Genomic DNA, 21,392 nt, shown 5'->3' with positions numbered 1-21,392 from the left:
GCACTTGAGAAGAATGTGCATCATTGCGCTGCTATGGGGAAGATCTACTTGGTCTATTTGGTGTTATTTAAGTTAACTGTTTATTTTTTTGTCTGGCTGCTCTACCCATTATTTTAAGTCAGTCATTGACAGTCCCTATTACTATTGCACTGGTGTCAATTTCTCCCTTCAGAATTATCAATATTTGTTTTATATATGTAGATATTCTGATTCAGATGCATATATTTTTGAAAATTGCCTTATCTTCCTGTTGAATTGGCACTATATCATTGCACACAAACTTTGTGTACACCTGTATGATGCCTCCTTTGTCTTTATTTTTTATCTTTTTGTGTTTTGTTTGTATTAAATTAAAACTGTGTACATTGATGCATTTATGGGTTTCAGCGTGCTGATTTGATATACAATATGAAATGCTTACATTAAACTGATTAACACAACCATCACAATTATACTTTTTTCTTAATAGTTTTGAAATATACCATTGCATCAAGCACATTAGGTGAGGTCCCCCAAAATACCCTCCCTCCTCCTGCCTCCCCTCTCAATTCCTCTCTCTCTCCTCTTCCCTTCTACTTTCTGGACTATAGTTATGCTTTACCATTCGTATGAATGTATAGGTGATTATATATTTATTTCATAGCAGTATTGAGTACATTGGATACTTTTTTTCCATTTTTGAGATACTTTACTAAGAAGAATATGTTCCAACTCCATCCAGATAAACATAAAAGTTGTGAAGTCTCCATTTTTTATGGCTGCATAGTACTTTATGGTGTACATATACCACAATTTGTTAATTCATTCATGGGTTGGTGGGCACTTGGGCTGTTTTTCATGTCTTGGCAATTATGAATTGGGCTGCAATAAACATTGTGGTGCAAATGTCTTTGTCATAAAATAGTTTTTGATCATCTGGGTATATATCTAGTAGAGGAATTGCAGGATCGAACAGTAGGTCTACTTTTAGGTCCCTGAGTGTTCTCCAAAATTCTTTCCACAAAAATTGTATTAGCTTGCATTCCCAACAGCAATGAGGAAGTGTTCCCTTCTCTCCATATCTATGCCAACATCTGTAGTTTTGGGATTTTGTTATATGGGTTAATCTTACTGGAGTTAGATGATATCTCAAAGTGGTTTTGATTTGCATTTCTCTGATGATTAAGAATGATGAGCATTTTTTCATGTGTTTGTAGGCCATGCGCCTGTCTTCATCAGAGAAGTTTCTGCTCAAGTCTCTTGCCCACATAGAAATGGGGTTATTTGCTCTTTTCTTATTGATTAGCTTGACTTCTCCATGGATTCTAGTTATCAGACCTTTGTTGGAAGCATAACTTGCTAAAATCTTCTCCCATTCTGAAGGCTGTCCGTTTGCTTTACTTACTGTGCTCTTGGCTGTGCAAAAGCTTTCTACTGATCAGATCCAAGTAATGTATTTTTGGTGTTGATTCAATTGCCTGGGGGGTCCTCCTCATAAAATATTCTCCCAAGCCAATTTTTTCAAGTGTTTTCCCTGCACTCTCTTCTAGTATTTTTATATTTTCCTGTCTTAAGTTTAAATCTTTTATCTAGTGAGAATCAATTTTTGTTAATGGTGAAAGGTGGGGGTCCAATTTCAGTCTTCTACATGTTGCCAGCCAGTTCACAGAACACCATTTGTTAAATAGGGAGTTTTTCCCCACTGAATGTTTTTGATAGGTTTATCAGAGATCAAATAATGATAAGTAACTGGATTCATCTTTTGGTTCTCAATTCTGTTCCATAAATCTACCACTCTGTTTTTGTGCCAGTACCATGCTGTTTTTATCACTATAGATTCATAGTATAGCCTTAAGTCTGGTAATGTGATACCTCTTTATTTGTTTATTTCTCAGTAATGTATTGCCGCACCCACGGCACCACAGCCGTAGTGAGGCGGCGCTGTCCGCGTTCTAGAACGACGGGAAGGTGGATTGTGCTCCATGGAGCTTAGCCCCCAGCGCCCCCAGTATGCACAGCATCAGAAATGGTGCCTAGCATGCTCAGTTACCCGCTTAAGTTTAAAGATTGTGGCATCTATTCATGTGTTTGTCATTCTGTACCAGAAGTCTGTTTGTTCTGATAAACTATCAATATGTACTTTCTTAAAAAAGAACACAATACACTGTTGATCCAAATATAACACCACCTCATGAGCTTGCTAGACTCAGTAGCACCAATAATGAGCACACAAAGATGTTTTCCCACCATAAATATCAGTGAACTAGAACAATGGGCATGAGAACAAGAAAAACAAGATGCATACATAAGTTACAAATTTAACAAAACATGTCCACCCACAATAAAGCTTTGTTCAGAACATCTTGCTTCACTAATTTTCATATGTAATACTACTAATAGGAGTAAAAATATATAGAAAATATATATAGAAGTAGTCAAGCATTATACATAAAGGAATATGTCAAGCTGTTTTAAAAAAGATTATAAGGAACTGAGAAGAGTTGCAGGACTGAGAGGAGTTGCAAGCCTTGACATTCCTAAGATAAGAAGAAGTAACCAGGTTTTACTGATAAACCACCCTCCGGAGAGCGAAAACCTTGAAAACATGTAATGCATGATAAACCACATATGCAGATACAAAGATAATTTACAAGCGTAAGCAGAATGAAGATTACATTGTTTGAACCTTGGAAAGAAAATGTATAAATACCAACATATACTTTCAGTAAATTTACAGCTGCATACTTTAACCCGTAGTGTGTCAGACTGTCATTCCTTCGCCGATCTCTCAACCTTCCTCGTTCCTTCTCCCTGCTTTCCCTCGGACTGAAGCCCACCGACAGGGTGGTCCGCAGCAATGTATTGGCTATTTGAGGTTTTTTCTGATTCCATGTAAAACAAAGCACTATTTTTTCAAGCTCTTTAAGGTATGGCAATGGTGCTTTAATAGGATTGCATTAAATCTGTAGATTGCTTTAGATAGTATGGACATTTTAACAATTTTGATTCTTCCCAGCCATGAGCATGGTATGTTTTTCCATTTGTTAACATCTTCAGCTATTTATTTGCTCAGAATTTCATAATTCTTTTTATAGAGATCTTTCACTACCTTTGTTAGGTAAATTCCCAGATATTTCATCTTCTTTGGCACTACCGTAAAAGGAATAGAGTCCATAACTTCCAGCTTGACTAGTGTTGGCATATATAAAAGTCACTGACTTGTAAGTATTAATTTTGTATCCTGAGACGCTGGTGTATTCTTTGATTGCTTCTAAGAGTTTTGTAGTTGAGTGTCTGGGATTTCCCAGGTGTAGGATCATATCAATCTGCAAAGAGTGAGAGTTTGATCTCCTCTGACCCTATTTGGATGGATATCTTGATCACCTTCTCTTGTCTCATTGCAATGGCTAAGACTTCCATTACTCTGTTGAATAGCAGTGGAGATGATAGGCATCCTTGCCTAGTTCCTGATCTGAGGGGAAATATTTCCAATTTTACTCCATTCAATATGATATTGGCTGTGGGTTTGCTGTAAATGGCCTCTATCAGTTTAAGAAATATCCCTTCTATGCCTATTTTCTTAAGTGTTCTGATCATGAAAGGATGCTGGATATTATCAAAAGCTTTTTCTGCATTGATCGAGAGAATCATATGGTCTTTGTTTTTTATTTTATTGATGTCATGTATTATATTTATACATTTGCATATAGGGAACCAACTCTGTAACCCTAGAATAAAGCCAACTTGATCATGGTGTGTAATTTTTTTTTTTGATGTGCTGTTGAATTCTGTTTGCTAGAATCTTGTTGAATATGTTTGCATCAATATTCATTAATGATATTGGCCTATAATTTTCTTTCTTTGTTCAATCTTTTCTGGATTTGGGGATCATGGTGATATTTGCTTCATAGAATGTGTTGGGATGTATTCCTTATTTTTCTATGTTTTGAAAATTATAGTATAATATAGGTACTAGTTCCTCTTGAAGGGTTTAATAGAATTGGGATGTGAAGCCACATCCAAATTCTATCTTTTTAAGGAGATTTCGTATTGTTGATGCTATTTCAGTGATTGATATAGGTTTATTCAAGATTTCTAATTCTTCCTGGTTGAGTCCAGGAAGGTGGCATGCTTCCAGGTATATGTCCATTTCCTTCAGTTTTTCTTTATGTAGTAATCACTGAGGATTTTTTTCAATTTCTGAGGTGTATGTTGTTATTTCTCCTTTATTGCTTCTGATAGACTATATTAGAGATTTTACTTTTCTGTTTCTGGTTAAGTTGCCCCAAGGTTTATCAATTTTATTAACCTTTTTAGGAAACCAAGTTTTTGTTTCATTGATCTTCTGAATGATTCTTTTGTTTTCAATTACATTTAATTCTGCCTTAATTTTAGTTATTTCTTTTCTTCTGCTGGGTTTGGGGTTGGAATATTCTTTATTTTCCAGTTGCTCAAGATGATCCATTAAGTTGTTGGCTTCCTCTCTTTCTGTTTTCTTGATGAAGGTTTCTACCACTATAAAATTCCCTCTTAGGACTGCCTTTGCCATATCCCGCGGGTTTTGATAATTAGTATCTTCACTATCATTTTGTTCCAAAAATTTGGTTATTTCCTTCTTAATCTGGTCTTTGACTCAGCTGTCATTCAGCCTAAGATTATTTAGTTTCCATGACTTTGTTTGATTGTGGAGATTCCTGTTGCTGTTGAGTTCAGCATTTGTTCCATGGTGGTCTGAGAAGATACAAGGAATAATTTTTATTCTTTTGAAGGTTAGGCTTATGTCCTAAGATATGATCAATTTTGGAGGGTAATCCATGGGCAGATGAGAAGACTGTATATTCAGTTTAATTAGGATGAAATGTTCTATAGAGGTCTGTTAAGTCCATTTGTTCTAGAGTCAGGTTTAAGTCTAATAATTCTTTGTTTAGTTTCTTCTTGGAGGATCTATCCAGGACTATAAAAGGGGTCTTAAAATCTCCAACTATTATAGTGCAGGAAGATATCAAGTTGTTCATATACATTAGGGTGTGCTTTATGAATTGAGGAGCATTCTGGTAGGGTGCATAGATCTTAATTATTGAAATCTCTTTATGTTGGGTGTTTCCCTTGACAAATAAGTTGTGACCATCCTTACCTTTCTTTATCTTTGTTGGTTTAAAGTCAATTGTACCTCCAAATAAAATTGCAGCCCCTGCTTTTTTCTAATTTCCATTCGCTTGAATTATAGATGTCCATCCCTTCACCCTGAGTCTATTTTTATCCTTTGAGGTAAGATGAGATTTATGTATGCATCAGCTATCTGGTCTGAGTTTATGTATCCAGTCAGCCAACCTGTGCCTCTTTAGAGGACAATTTAAACCATTCACATTAATTGAGAGAATTGATAAGCCTGGTAGTATTTTGGGTGTCATGTTTTTGAATGTCCAGTGGCCATTTTTAATCCTTTCACCACTGCGGAAATTGTGCTTTATTCAAAAATTTCTGAGTGAATTTACTTTTGTGGTAGAGCATTATGCTGGTCATTGTGGAGGATGGATCTGAGAATATCCTGGAGAGTTGGTTTAGTTATGGCAAATTTCTTCAACATGTGTATGTCATTAAAGTATTTGATGTCTCCATCACAAATGAGAGATTCTTTAGCTGGATACAGGATCCTAGGCTGAAAGTTGTTTTGTTTTAGGAGATTGAAGATGGATGACCATCTTCTTCTAGCTTGAAACATTTTGGCTGAGAGATGTGCAGTCATTCTGATATTTCTCCCTTTGTAGGTGATGCTTTTCTTACATCTGGCTGCTTGCAGGATTTTCTCCCTCATCTTAATTTTGCAAAGTTAATCACAATATGTCTAAGAGATGCTTTATTAGGGTCTAGGAGATGCTTTATTTGGATTGAGTCTTGCTGGGGTTCTGAAACTGTCTACTATCTCAATTTCTGTATCTCTTACCATGCTTGGGAAATTCTCCTCCATAATATCTTGGAGTAGAACATCTGTACCTTTAGGACTGTCCTCTTTTCCTTCAGGAATTCATATCAGACAAATGTTTGATTTTTTGAGGTGACCCCATAATGCTCTCAGGGAATGATCAATTTTTGCTCTCCATTTGTCTGCCTCTTTGAGTGTTTGGGAATGCTCAAAAGCTTTGTATTCAATTTCAGAGATCCTTTCTTCTGCCTGGTCAACTCTATTACTGAGGGATTCTACTGTATTTTAGAGCTCCTTGAATAACTTTTTCATTTCCTTGAGCTCTGCTATCTCTTTTCTCATTATGTCCATATCTTTGGTGACTTTGTCTTTGAATTCACTAATTTTCTGAGATAAATTTAGAACTGCTCTTTGGATTTCACTTTCTAACTTTTCTTCCATTCTATTCATTTTATTTGCCATCCATATTCTGAATTCGAATTCTGACATTTCAGCCATTTGTCTATGCATGGCATCTTCAGGTGTGTCTCCTTTGTCATTCCTTGGGGGGATTGATCTAATCTGGTTATTCATGTTGGCAGAATTCTTCTGTTGGTTCCGCACCATGTTTATTTTCCACTGTTTGGTTATTAGAACTGGTAGGCTGAAATTTAATTGTGGTTCCCAGGTAGTACAGATAATCATCCACTTCCCAAAGTGCTAGGCTTTGTATTTGTGGCTTATCCCCTACAACCTTACAAAGGTCTCTTTCAGAGTTTTGGCCAGAGACTCTGAGGACCTAGTTGGTGAGATAGCTAAAGCTGCCTCTGTTTTGATATCAGTCAAACTCTACCCTATCCTGAGAAGCCATGGTATTAGGTTAAAATCTTAGCTGTGGAGAGATTCAGACAGCTGAAATGCCTCACCCCCACTCTTCAGTTCTTTTCTGCTATAGAACTTGGAATGTCAACCTCAGTGTGTCTCTGGGTGGATAGCCCCAGACACAAATTCCAATCATATTGACTCAGGTGGTACAAACCCTGCTCAAAAGAGGGGGATCCAAGGGTCTCCAACAGCACAATTGGAGCCAGGGGTCCACGCATCTACACCCCAGACTCAGTCCACACTTGTGTCTACTTCTCTGCTAGCTGACCCAGTTGGAGTCAGGGACCATGCCCCACCTGCTGGCCTCAGTGCACACCATGAAATCCTCTGCTGGCCAGCCCAATTGGAGTCAGGAACCACACTCCCACCCATAGGTCTCAGTCCACACTTGGCAAGCCTATGTTCACAGGCCCAGCTGGGGCCCAGGAGCAGCCCCACTTGCCAAACATATTCCACACCAGGCAACCACTCTCCTGCTTGTGGGCACTGTCAGAGCCAGGGGTTCTGCACCCCCTCCCTCCAGACACAGACTGAACCATGGGTCAACACCACCACTGGTTGGGCAAAGTCATAACCAGGGAATAGCTCCTCCTCCTGCTGAATGTCCCTTTCTTCCCATACCCTCTTTCTTCCCCAGTAGTAACAGATTCTGTCCTGATGTTCCACAGTCCACATATACCGACATTTCTCAGGAAAAGACCAAAAACTCTGTGCTCTGCAGGGGGCAGAACTTCTTGTTCCCTGCGGAGCACAGAGTGTCTTTAGAGACAGTCTTAGAGTATATTTTCTCTGGTAGAAGTAAAATCACTCTTGATTTATTTTGGTTGCATGAAATCTCCTTTTCAGCTTATGTATGTCCTTAAATCTAAAGTGAGTTTCTTTCTTTTTCTCTTCTTTTCTTTTCTTTCTTTCTTTATTTTTTATTTATTTATTTTTTATTAATATTAAATCATAGCTGTGCACATCAGTGCTCTCATGGGGCACCATACACTGGTTTTATAAACAGTTTCACACATTTTCATCACATTGGTTAACATAGACTTCCTGGCATTTTCGTAGTTATTGTCTTAAGACAATTATATTTTACATTTACTAAGTTTCATATGTACCCTTGTAAGATGGACTGCTGGTGTAATCTCACCAATCACCCTCCCTCCGCCCTCCTCCACCCTCCCTCCCCTCCCTCTCCCCCCTTCCCCTATTCTTAGGTAATAACTTGATTATAGCTTTCATACGAAAGCTACAAATTAGTTTCATAGTAGAACTGAGTACATTGGATACTTTTTCTTCCATTCTTGAGATACTTTACTGAGAAGAATATGTTCCAGCTCCATCCATGTAAACATGAAAGAGGTAAAGTCTCCATCTTTCTTTAAGGCTGCATAATATTCCATGGTGTACATATACCACAATTTATTAATCCATTCGTGGATCTAAGGGCACTTGGGCTTTTTCCATGACTTAGCAACTATGAATTGGGCTGCAATAAACATTCTGATACAAATATCTTTGTTATAATGTGATTTTTGGTCTTCTGGGTATATACCTAGTAGCGGAATTATAGGATTGAATGGCAGATCTATTTGTAGATCTCTGAGTGTTCTCCATATATCTTTCCAAAAGGAATGTATTAATTTGCATTCCCAACAACAGTGTAGAAGTGTTCCCTTTTCTCTACATCCATGCCAATATCTCTGGTCTTGAGATTTTGTGATATGGGCTAATCTTACTGGAGTTAGATGGTATCTAAAGGTAGTTTTGATTTGCATTTCTCTGATGATTAAAGATGATGAGCATTTTTTCATATGTCTGTAGGCCGTGTGCCTGTCTTCTTCAGAGAAGTTTCTCTTCAAGTCCCTTTCCCAGCCTGCAATGGGGTCACTTGTTCTTTTCTTGCTTATATGTTTGAGTTCTCTCTGGATTCTGGTTATTAAACCTTTGTCAGAGACTTATCATGCAAATATCTTCTCCCATTCTGAGGGCTTTCTGCTTCCTTTACTTACTGTGTTCTTGGTTGTGCAGAAGCTTTTTAGTTTGATCAGGTCCCAGTAATGTATTTTTGAAGCTGCTTCAATTGCCCAGGGGGTCCTCCTCATAAAATACTCACCCAGACCGATTTCTTCAAGGGTTTTCCCTGCACTCTCTTCTAGTATTTTTATAGTTTCATGTCTTAAGTTTAATCTTTAATCCAGTGAGAGTCTATCTTAGTTAATGGTGAAAAGTGTGGGTCCAGTTTCAGTCTTCTACAGGTCGCCAGCCAGTTCACCCAGCACCATTTGTTAAATAGAAAATCTTTTCCCCACTGAATGTTTTTAATTGGCTTGACGAAGATCAGATAATAATAAGTAGCTGGATTCATCTCTTGGTTCTCTATTCTGTTCCAGACATCTACTTCTCTGTTTTTGTGCCAGTACCATGCTGTTTTCATTATTATCAATTTATAGTATAGTCTGAGGTCTGGTAGCGTGATTCCTCCTGCTTTGTTTTTATTTCTGAGTAATGTCTTGGCTATTCGAGGTTTTTTCTGATTCCATATAAAACGAAGTATTATTTTGTCAAGATCTTTAAAGTATGACAGCAGAACTTTAACAGGGATTGCATTAAAATCGTATATTGCTTTGGGTAGTATGGACATTTTAACAATGTTGATTCTTGCCAGCCATGAGCATGGTATGTTTTTCCATTTGTTAACCTCTTCAGCTATTTCTTTTCCTAGACTTTCACAGTTTTCTTTATAGTGATCTTTCACGTCCTTTGTTAGAGAAACTCCCAAATATTTCATCGTCTTTGGCACTACTTTGAAAGGAATAGAGTCCTTAACAGTTTTTTCAGCTTGACTATGCTTGGTATATATAAAGGCTACCAATTAATGAATGTTGATTTTGTAACCTGACACATTGATATATTCCTTGATCACTTCTAAGAGTTTTGTAGTAGAATCCCTGGTGTTTTCCAGATATACAATCATATCTTCTGTGAAGACCAAAAGTTTGATCTCTTCTGACCCTATGTGGATACCCTTGATCTTCTTTTCTTCCCTAATTGTGATGGCTAAAACTTCCATTACAATGTTAAAGAGCAGTGGAGACAATGGGCAGCCTTGTCTGTTTACTGATCTGAGTGGAAATTATTTCAGTTTAACTCCATTCAATATGATATTTCAGTTTAACTCCATTCAATATGATATGATACAGGGTTTGCTGTAGATGGCCTCTATCAGTTTAAGAAATGTTTCTTCTATACCAATTTTCTTAAGTGTTCTGATCACGAAGGGATGCTGTATATTATGAAAAGCTTTTTCTGCATCAATTGAGAGAATCATATGGTCTTTGTTTTTTAATTTGTTTATGTGCTGAATTATACCTATGGATTTACGTATATTAAAGCAGCCTTGAGACCCTGGGATAAAACTGACTTGATCATGATATATAATTTGTTTGATATGTTGCTGGATTCTGTTTGTTAGGATCTTGTTGAATATTTTTGCATCTAAATTCATTAGTGATATTGGTCTATAATTTTCTTTTCTTGTTGGGTCTTTTCCAGGTTTGGGGATAAAGGTGATGTTTGCTTCACAGAACTTGTTGGATAGTATTCCTTCTTTTTCTACCTTTTGGAACAGGTTGAGTAATACAGGTACTAATTCCTCTTTAAAGGTTTGGTAGAATTCTGACGTGAAGCTATCTGGTCCAGACTTTTCTTTTTAGGGAGATTTCATATGGTTGGCGCTATTTCGTAACTTGATATTGGCCTGTTCAACCTTTCCACTTGATTCTGGCTAAGTCTTAGAAGGTGACATGCTTCCAAGTTTGGTCGATTTCCTTCAGATTTTTATATTCCTGAGAATAAGGTTTCTTATAATATTCATTAAGGATTTTTTGAATTTCTGAGGAGTCTGTTGTTATTTCATCTTTGTTGTTTCTGATTGATGAAATTGGAGATTTTACTCTTTTTTTCCTGGTTAGGTTAGCCAAAGGATTATCTATTTTATTGACCTTTTCTAAAAACCAATTTTTTGATTTATTGATCTGTTGTATAATTCTTTTTTTTTTCAATTTCATTTAATTCTTCTCTGCTTTTGGTTATTTCTTTCCTTCTACTGGGTTTGGGGTTGGAATGTTCATCATTTTTCAGTTGCTTCAGATGTACGATTAAGTTGTTAACTTCCTCTCTTTCTGTTCTCTTAAGGAAGGCTTGCAGTACTATAAATTTCCCTCTTAGGACTGCCTTTGCGGTATCCCAGAGGTACTGATAATTCCTGTTTCATTGTTGTTTTGTTCCAAAAATTTGGCATTTTCCTTCTTGATCTCATCTCTGACCCAGCTATTATTCAACATAAGGTTATTCAACTTCCATGTTTTTGTATGAGTATGTAGATTTCTGTTTTACTGAGTTCAACTTTTATTCCATGGTGGTCTGAGAGGATGCAAGGAATAAATTTTATCCTTTAAATTTACTGAGGTTAGACTTGTGACCTAAGATGTGATTGATTTTGGAGTATGTTCTGTGGGCTGATGGGAAGTATGTGTATTCAGTTTTGTTGGGATGAAATGTTCTGTAGATGTCTGCTAAATCCAAATGTTGGATGGTTAGGTTTAAATCTAAAATTTCTTTGCTCAGCTTCCTATTGGAGTATCTATACAACACTGCCAAAGGAGTTTTGAAATCTCCAACTATTATGGAGCTGGAGGAAATCAAGTTGCTCATGTCTGTTGGAGTTTCTCTTATAAATTGAGGTGCATTATGGTTGGGTGCATAAATACTAATAATTGAAATCTCATCATATTGAGTCTTACCCTTAACAGATATGAAGTGAACATTCTTGTCCTTCCTTACTTTTCTTGGTTTAAAGCCTATTGCGTCTGCAAATAGAATTGCAACACCTGCTTTTTTCTGATTACCATTTGCCTGAAATATGGACGACCATCCTTTCACCCTGAGTCTATATTTATCTTTTAAGTTAAGATGTGACTCTCGTATGCAGCAAATATCTGGCCTAAGTTTTTGTATCCAGTCAGCTAACCTGTGCCTCTTTAGAGGACAGTTTAAGCCCGTTCACATTTATGGAGAATATTGATAAGTTTGGTAAAATTTTGGGTATCAAGTTTTTTGAAAGTCCAGTGGACATTTTTAATCCTTTTGCCACTGTGGAAGTTGGAGTTTGATCAAAAGTTTCTGAGAGAGTTTATTTTTGTGGTAGAGGATTGGGCTGGTCATTTTGGAGGATAGGTCTGAGAATATCCTGAAGAGCTGGTTTGGTTTTGGCAAATTTCTTCAACATATGAATGTCATTTAATTTCTCCATCATAAATGAAACTCAGTTTAGCTGGATATAGGATTCAGGTTTGACAGTTATTTTGTTTTAGGAGATTAAAATTCAATGACAACTCTCTTCTGGCTTGAAAAGTTTCAGCAGAGAGATCTGTAGTCATTCTAATATTCTTCCCTTTGTAGGTAATGGATTTATTACATCTGGCTGCTTTCAGAATTTTGTCCTTCATATTAAGACTAATGAAGTTAATTATGATATGCCTGGGGATTGTCTTATTTGGATTGAGTTGTGCTGGGGTTCTGAAACTGTCTGCTATCTGAATTTCAGAATCTCTTGGCGTGTCTGGAAAATTTTCTTTCATAATTTCATGGAGAAGGACCTCTGTGCCTTTCGGGGCCACTTCATCACTTTCAGGGATTCCAATGAGGTGAATATTAGCCTTCTTCGAATTATCCCAGAGCTCTCTGAGAGAATGATCCATTTTTGCTCTCCATTACTCTTCCTCTTTGAGAGTTTGGGAGCATTCAAAAGCTTTATCTTCAATGTCATATATTCTTTCTTCTGCTTCCTCCACTCTGTTACTGAGGGATTCTACTGTATTTTTCAGATCTTTGAGGGCTTCAAATTCTTGCTTCAGTGCATAAAAATCTTTGGTGGTTTTGTCTTTAAATTCATTAAATTCTTGAGACAACTTTTGAATTTCTCCTCGAATTTCTAATTCTGACTTTTGAATTGCTCTTTGAATTTCTAATTCCAAATTTTCCTCCATTCTATTAATCTTGTTTGCAATCCAAATTCTGAATTCGATTTCTGACATCTCAGCCAGCTTTTTATGGATGGGATCTTCAGTTACATCTGCCATATCTTTCCTTGGGGGGGGGTCATCTATTCTGGTTATTCATGTTACCAGAGTTTTTCCACTGACTCCGTACCATGATTATTTCACACCAGTTGAGTTTTCTCCTGGAGCTTTGTTGAGGACCTGTACCATGCTATGGCCTGAGAAACTGAGGACTTATTTGGTGTAGTGAAGTTAAGTGGTCCTGTCTTGTTTTCAGCTGGGCTCTGTTTGACCCTAGTGAAACAGTTAATCTGGGTTGAAGTCTCAGCTGTGGAGAAATACTAGCAATTAAGTCACCCCGCCCCCCACAGGCAACAGTCGTAAAAGGAAAATCAAACCTTCCTACAACCACACACCCAGGGAACCACTTGAGTAGTCCTAAGGTGATTGGCTCAGTTCAAATGGTCCAAATCAATTGTCTCAGTCAGCATCTGTCTCAGGTGTGACAGTTTCAAAGGTCTCTGGGAACTGGAATGCAGGGGTCTGGTGACAACTCAAATATGACTTGCTCTGGTACTCCATGAAGTCAGGAGGACCCACCTAGCAAGTAGGTTAGTCTGGGAAGATTGATGCCTCCTTCCCCACCTTGCATCTCTGTCACACCCAGTCACTGATATCCCCACAGGACTGAGACCTAGTTACCTCCAGTGAGCACATACTTCAGGGGTTTGCACCTGCCTGCATCACAAGGAAATCTGTATCTGCTCAGCCAGGCCACTGTTCTCTGCCTCTATCCAGCAGAGGGCGGTGAGGCCTGACAACCTCAGGTGCTTGATGGAGGCTGGGGGGCATTCACTCAGTTCTAGCCCAGCCCCGATTGATGTTACTGACAGAACAGAACAACTTTCTGTTTGTTTCTGTCCCTGCTAAATTCCTCTGTAGAAGAGAAGCTGTTTTGAGTTCCCAGAACCTGTGCCTCAGGCCCTGCCTTTACTCCTGCAGGTTTGTATTTGCAGCACAATTAGCTGTCAGCTCTAACCTCCTGCCTTCCTTTGTCTATAGGCTTATGATCCCCTGAGGGCTGAGTGCATCTTAGGCTCAGTAAAGCAATCCTCTGGGTCAGCCCCACCCTGGGAATTCTGGCTCTATGCATGCGTTTTCTGGTCCCTGCACTCTACCAAGGCCGGTACCGCCACAGGCAAACCCTTTAGTCATGGGGCCTGTGTTTTAGTCCCAGATCTGTTCCACGGTGGTTGCCATCTGAGAAGATTCCCAGCCTCCTCTGGGTGCCCAGGGAGACAGGGCTTGTGGCTTCAGAATATCCAGGGGTGGGCCCTATTGTTGCCAAAAATGGCTGCTGCTCTGTGCCTCAGGGCACTGCTGCTCTGGCGTGATTCCCTCTCAGCCAACTGTCATCTCCTCACTCCCATGCCGCAGAATCAGCTCTGACCAGCTGTAGTCCAGGCCCTGTCCACACCCCTCAAGAAATCACCCAAGAATCTGGACTCCTGGGGTACAGGCCTCCAGACCTCAGAGTGAGAGTAGAGGGGAGTGCTAGGAGCTCAGAATTGCAGTTCGAAACACCAAACTCATTGAGACCAAATGAGCAAATAAACAGATAGAAAAGCTACCAGACAGACAAGCCCACAGATACACTAACAATCAGAAACACATAGACATACAGACAACAACAACAACAACAACAAAAAACAACTACAATAAAAATAATGATAATTGTAAAATAATTAAAAAGCAAAAAAGGTAAAAAACATACAAACAAAATGAACAAACAAACAAAAAACCCTCTAAAAATCTGGTGTAAGCACTCTCAGAAACCATAGAAGGGAAAAAGAGGAAGGGAGAAGGGGAAAAAAAGTGGTGTTCATAAAAAGGTTAAAAAAGAAGAAAGAAAAAATTAAAAATAGAGAAAATAAACATAAAAATAATAAAAATTAACAATAGCTCCTCCAAGAAAATGATGAGGAAAAAAAAGAAAAAGAAAAGAGGAAAAAAAGGCACCAACCACAAAAATATTATTCTTGTACATATGTAGAAATATACATCTATACATATGATGTGGGGATCAACTTTTGTATGAATATATTTATAATGCAATATACTTTCTGGACACCAGGTGGCTCTGTGAGTGGTTCCCAGGCTTATACCTGATTCACAGTTTATACTGTTAAGACGGTAACCACCCTACCTGACCAATCACCATTTTTGAGTTTCTGTAAAAGTTTATTACCTAATTGTTGTGCAACCTTAGCTGCTCTGTTCCAGACAGCACTCCTATCTGACCTCCCAGCTCAGTGCAGGAGTCCACGCTTCACAAATCTTTCCACTCTGCTCCCACGTTCTCCTGCAAACTGGCAACTGCAATTGGCTGTGGGGGAGGGTGCTGGCTGCCTCTGGCTTTAGCTGCTGCCAGCTCCCACGGCTGTGGCACAAGGAGACCTTATCCTCAGTTTTTGTGGCTCAGAGTCTCACTTTTGAATCTGGAATTTTGAGTCCAGCCACCTGCCAGTTCACTGCACAGCCTGAACTGCTAGCCCACACCAATATTCCCCACCAGGAATGGTCCAGTCTGTTTAATCACTCCTGTTGTTCTGGGGGAAGGTGTCTGCCATTTAGGACAATTCAAAATGTCTGTTTCCCAGGCGGGATCCCTTCCCTTCAATTTTCCACTGGGTTGCTTAGCTCCTCGTGATTCTGAGTGGCTCCCCTTTTGGGTGCCAAACTTAGCTCAGGAATAAATTTTTGTCAATTGGGATTTGCCAGGAATTGCAAGCTGCTGTCCTCCATGAGGGAGGGGCCTGCCGGCCAGCACGACCAAGCAGGAAAAATCTCTACAACAGAGTCCGTGGTTTTAAAATTACACCTCATATACAGCAATCTGCCAATTCACTGCATGTCTTTAGCTGTCTGTCCACACCAATAATCCACGTGGGGAAAAGGTACAGACCCCCCTTCCTCTCACATGGTGACTTGGGAGAGGTGGGCTCATGCTCCACCTTTTTTGCAGTTTTTGGCTGGGGCTGGGTTTGAACTTGCCACCTCCGGTATAAGGGGCCACTAAAAAAGATGAAGACCATGTGAAGGGAGGGCACGAGTCCTGCAGAGCACCCTGAGGGCTCTGCTCTGCCTGCAGTTGGGGACAACCGAGGCTGCTGCTGGAGAGTCATCTTTCCAGGGGACTGAGGAAACCCATCAGGAACTGAAGATGCCAAAACCAATCAATGTCCAGGTTACCACCATGGATGCAGAGCTGGAGTTTGAAATCCAGCCAAATACAACTGGAAAACAACTTTTTGATTAGGTAGTTAAGACTATCGACCTCTGGGAAATGTGGTACTTTGGCCTCCAGTATGTGGATAATAAAGGATTTCTTACCTGGCTGAAACTCCATAAAAAGGTGTCTGTCCAGGAGCTCAGGAAGGAGAATCCCCTCCAGTTCAAGTTTTGGGCCAAGTTCTACCCTGAAGATGTGTCTGAGGAGCTCATCCAGGACATCACCCAGAAACTCTTCTTCCTCCAAGTGAAGGAGGGAATCCTCAGTCATGAGATTTACTGCCACTCGGAGACCACAGTGCTCCTAAGGTCCTATGCTGTTCAGGCCAATTTTGGGGATTATAACAAAGAAGTGCACAAGACCGGGTACCTCAACTCTGCAGCAGCTGATCCCTCAAAGAGTTATGGACCAGCACAAACTTACCAGGGACCAGTGGGAGGACTGGATTCAGGTGTGGCATGCAGAGCACCACAGGATGTTCAAAGAGAGTGCTATGTTGGAGTATCTTAAGATTGCTCAGGACCTGGAAATGTATGGTATCAACTATTTTGAGATCAAAAATAAGAAAGGAACAGACCTCTGGCTTGGAGTTGATGCCCTTGGACTAAATAATTTACAAGAAGTATAATAAGTTGACCCCAAAGATTAGCTTCCCTTGGAGCGAAATCAGGAACATCTTTTTCAATGACAAAAAGTTTGTCATTAAGCTCATTGACAAGAAGGCACCTGACTGTGTGTTCTATGCCCTGCACCTGAGGATCAACAAGGGCATCCTGCAGCTGTGCATGGGGAACCATGAGCTCTTCACGTGCTGCAGGAAGCCCAACACCATCAAGGTGCAGCAGATGAAGGCCCAGGCCTGCTAGAAGTACCAGAAGCAGCTGGAGCGGCAACAGTTGGAAACTGAGAAGAAAAGGATAGAAACTGTTGAGAGAGAGAAAGAACAGATGATACATGAGAAGGAGGAGCTCATGCTCAGGCTGCAGGACTACCAGGAGAAAACCAGAAAGGTGGACAGAGAACTCTCTGAACAAATTCAGAGAGCCTTGCATCTGGAGGAAGAGAGGAAGTGGGCACAGGAGGAGGCCGAGCACCTGGAGGCGGACCAGATGGCCATACTGCAGGCCAAGGAGGAGCTGGAGAAACAGGCAGTGGATCAGATAAAGAGCCAGGAACAGCTGGCCATGGAGCTTGCAGAATACACTACCAATATTGCCCCCTGGAGGAGGCCAGGTGGTGCAAGGAGGATGAGGTGGAAGAGTGGCAGCACAGGGCCAAAGAAGCCCAGGAGGAGCTGCACCCGGCGATGACGGTGCCCCCACTCCCGCAGCCCCTACTGTACGAGCGGTCACCTACCACATGCCCGAGGGCCTGCAGGAGAAGGGCACAGAGCCCATGGGCTACAGACGGGCGCTGTCCAGCAAGGGCATCCTGGATGACTGTAAGGAGGAGAAGTGCATCACAGAGGCGGAGAAGAACCAGCGTGTGCAGCAGCAGTGGCTGATGCTGAGCAATGAGCCGTCCCAGGCCAAAGACTAGAACAAGAGGACCCACAAAGACATCATCCACAACGAGAACATGAGGCAGGGCCGGGTCAAGTACCAGACGCTGAGGCAGATCCGGCAGGGCAACACCAAGCAACGGATCCATGAGTTCAAGGCCATGTAATGGCCGGGACTGCAGCCAGAGGGGCACTGGAGGGCCCTTCCAGCCTTGTCATGCCTGTATCTTTAGCACTCCAAATCTAGGCACCCACTTTCGCACTTAGTCTCTTTACAAAGAGAGTGTTTATCTTGGTGGAGATATTCTGTGCTGGGAACCAGTGGAAGCCTGCCTCTCTGGTCTATTTTTTTCCAATTGTATCATAGTGCCAAACAGGCCTGATTTTTATGATTACTATTGAATCACCTCCCATGTTGTGCTTGAAGTAGGACTGAGTGAATTAAGGCAGGGCACCTGTAAGTGTGAGCGACAAGCTCCGTGCTGGCATGTGTGACATGAGATTTGGTACCATTAAAGAAACCACATCGTGGCTTAAATCTGTGCCATACTTTTTCTGTATTTGAAATGAGCTCAAATCAACCTGTTTTTTGATTTCTATGAAGGATCCATCTTTGTATATTCGTGTTTTGAGGGTTGAAAATTAAGATTGTAGCTGAAGCACTCGCACGTGTACAGTTATTTCTTCCCTCCTGTCAGTCTGTGCAGCTGGTGGCAGGGCAGTGGCTCACTCAGCACGAGCACCATGGGAGGGCATGCTTGGATCAACTTTTTAAGATTTTTTTTTTCCTTTTGGTTTTCTGCTTATCAGTTAGAAGGACACATTGATGGACTTACATGCCTAATTAATGATCAGCTGTAGAGTGTCATATTTATAAGTGACAATTTGGGTTTGTAACATTAGTTTTAAAAAGGGAAAGTTTTGTTCTGTATATTTTGTTACCTTTTACAGAATAATAAAGGTATTACACATTACAAATCAAAAAAATATAAAAAATTTAAAAATTAAAAAGATGAAGACTTTACATCTTTTGCATTAACCTGGATGGAGGTAGAACATATTCTTCTTAGTAAAGCATCACAAGACTGTAGAAGCAAGAATCCAATGTACTCAATTCTAATATGAAGCTCAGTAGATGAGCTAACACAAGGGATGGGGTGGGGGAATGAGCAAGTGGGGAGAGGAGAGGAGAGAGAGAATGGGGGTCATGGAGTATGGCACATCTCTTGGGGGTGGGACACAATTATAAGGGGGACGTTATCTAACAAATACAATCAGTGTAACCTTGTACCCTCAATGAATCCCAAACAACAAAAATATTAAAATAAAAATAATTTAAAAAAAATAAAGTGAATTTCTTGTAGACAGCGTATCTCTGGATCTTTTCTTTTTAAAACTTTATTCTGCTACTCTACATCTTTTGATTGAATATTTTAAACCATTTTCTCTTAAACAGTTTAAACTATTGATAGTTGAAGACTTACTCTTGCCATTTTATTGTTTTCTCTTTTTTTTTCAGTTATTTTGTTCCTCTCTTCCTCTTTAGCTGTCTTACTCTTTTATTTGATTATTTTTGTAGTAATTTGCTTTAATTATTTTCTCTTCATATTTTTGTGTCTACTGTAGATTTTTGCCTTGTGAGTAGCTTGCAGCTTGCATAAAATACAATATAGTATTATCTATAGTAATTATCTATTTTACATTGATAAAATTTAACTTCAATTGCTTATTAAAAACTCAACCCATTTACTTCCCACACATATTTTGTGCTTTTATAGTAAGAGTTTGCTTTATTTACAGTGTGTATTTATTAAACAATATTTATATTTTAAATATTGTTAGGTTTAAAGTAATTTAAAGATCAATTAAAATTGTGTCCCACCCCAAAAGATGTGCCATACACCATTACCATATTTCATTATTCTGTATTTGTCTATATATTCTTCCTATTGATAGTTATGCTTTCATATACTTTTTCATTACTGTTTACCATATTTTCACTTCACAATTTGAAGAATTCCCTTAAGATTTCTTGTAAGACAGGTCAAATGGTGATAAATTTCTCAGTTTTTACTTGTCTGAGAAAGACTTCATTTCTTCTTCATTTTAAACAGATAATTTTGTGAGTATGATACTCTTGGTTGGAAGAGGGAGTTCAGTATTTTGAATATACCATCTTACTGTTTTGGCTTGCAAGGTTTCTGTTGAGAAATTTGTTGATAGTGTTATGGGTGTTCCTATGAATGATACGAGTAGCTTTTCTCTTGCTGCTTTCAAAATCTTTGTCTTGACTTTTAATCATTTGATTACAGTGTGTCTTCCTAAATCTTCTTTGAGCTGAAACTTTTTAGTATCCTTTTAGTTTCTTGAATCTGGATATCTATTTGCCTCCCAAGATTTGAGAAGATTTCAGGCATTATTTCTTTAAATAAGTGTTCTCTTTATCTATCTATCTATCTATCTATCTATCTATCTATCTATCTATCTATCTATCTATCTCTCTCTCTCTCTCTCTCTCTCTCTCATCTTCCTGCTGAGAATCATATAATGTATATATTTGTTTGCTTGATAGTGCTCCATAAATCCTTAGGCTTTCTTCACTCTTTTTCATTCTGTTTTTGTTGTTGTTTGTTTGTTTTATTTTTTTCCTATGATTAAATAATTTCAAATGACCTATCTTCAAGTTTTCAGATTCTTTATACTGCTTAATTGAGTCTGCTGTTGAAGCTCTCCATTACATTTTTCATTATATTAATTTTGGACTTTTCAGCTCCAGAATTTTTCTGGTTATTTTTTATGAATCCTAGATCTTATTAAACTTCTTGCTCCATTTATGCATTGTTTTTCTGATGTTGCATTGCCTGTGTTTTCTTGTAGCTTACTAAGCTTTTAAATAATTATTTTGAATTCTTCATTGGGCAAGTCTTAGATCTCCAGTTCTTTGGGGTCACTTATTTGACATTTATTGTGCTCCTTTCTTGGTGTCATATGTTCATAAATTCCCATGTTTTTTAGAGCCTTGTTTGGATGTTTACACATTTGAAGAAGGTACAGTTACCTTTTTCAGACTCTCTAAACTGGCTTTGCTGGGGTAAGTCCTTGACATTGTGTAGGTATGAGGGCACTGGCCAGATGGGATACAGTGGCTCCAGCTATCGAGACAGGAAAAGTGGTAGCTCCAAGTCCAAGGTGATTCAGTAGCTCTGCACCTGGGGTTGGAAGGACCACAGGGTATTGACTCTGGCCAGCTTCATTAGTTTGGTAAAAAATGCAGGGGTCCTTAGTGCAAAAAGCTGCAGGTGTCTGTGATGGTGACAAAGGCTGTTGGAATCACCCTGGTCTTCTTTTCACCCATGAAAGAAGGTTACAGCTAAAGTAACACACTGAGCTGTGCCAAGCAATAGGAGGGATTGACAGGTAAATACGTCCTATCTTTTTCTATACAGACATCCCAGTTTTCTGTGCTCCACTGGGTTACTATAACTTCTTCATTGTGCTCCAGAGTTCTCCTAGAGATGTTCATCAGCTGTTGTTTTTGTTATAAAAATATTTTCTTGAATTCAAATATGTTTAATGTGATTTATGATCAAATGCTCTCTGTTTAATACTATTCTCTCTCCACACATGTTTAAAGTGTTTTTAATGTTACTGTATGCTTTTGGATTATAATTTTGCATGAAAGCATCAACAGAGAAAATTAGACATACCAATAATGTGTAAATTTTTACTACCACAGCATAAATGTATCATTGTATTAAAATTAATAATGCATAATTAAAA

At 39.2% G+C, this 21,392-nt stretch overlaps 1 pseudogene; it reads left to right on the top strand.

Annotated features, from left to right (window-relative positions):
- The first annotated feature begins 16,027 nt into the window (after positions 1 to 16,027).
- Positions 16,028 to 17,865, top strand: LOC128598859 (ezrin-like; annotated as a pseudogene).
- The last annotated feature ends 3,527 nt before the right edge of the window (positions 17,866 to 21,392 follow it).

The sequence above is a fragment of the Nycticebus coucang genome, chromosome 11 (genome assembly GCF_027406575.1).
Source record: "Nycticebus coucang isolate mNycCou1 chromosome 11, mNycCou1.pri, whole genome shotgun sequence".
Taxonomy (NCBI): Eukaryota; Metazoa; Chordata; class Mammalia; order Primates; family Lorisidae; genus Nycticebus; species Nycticebus coucang.
Note: the sequence above shows the minus strand (reverse complement) of the source record. Positions and strands in the feature narration are given on the sequence as shown.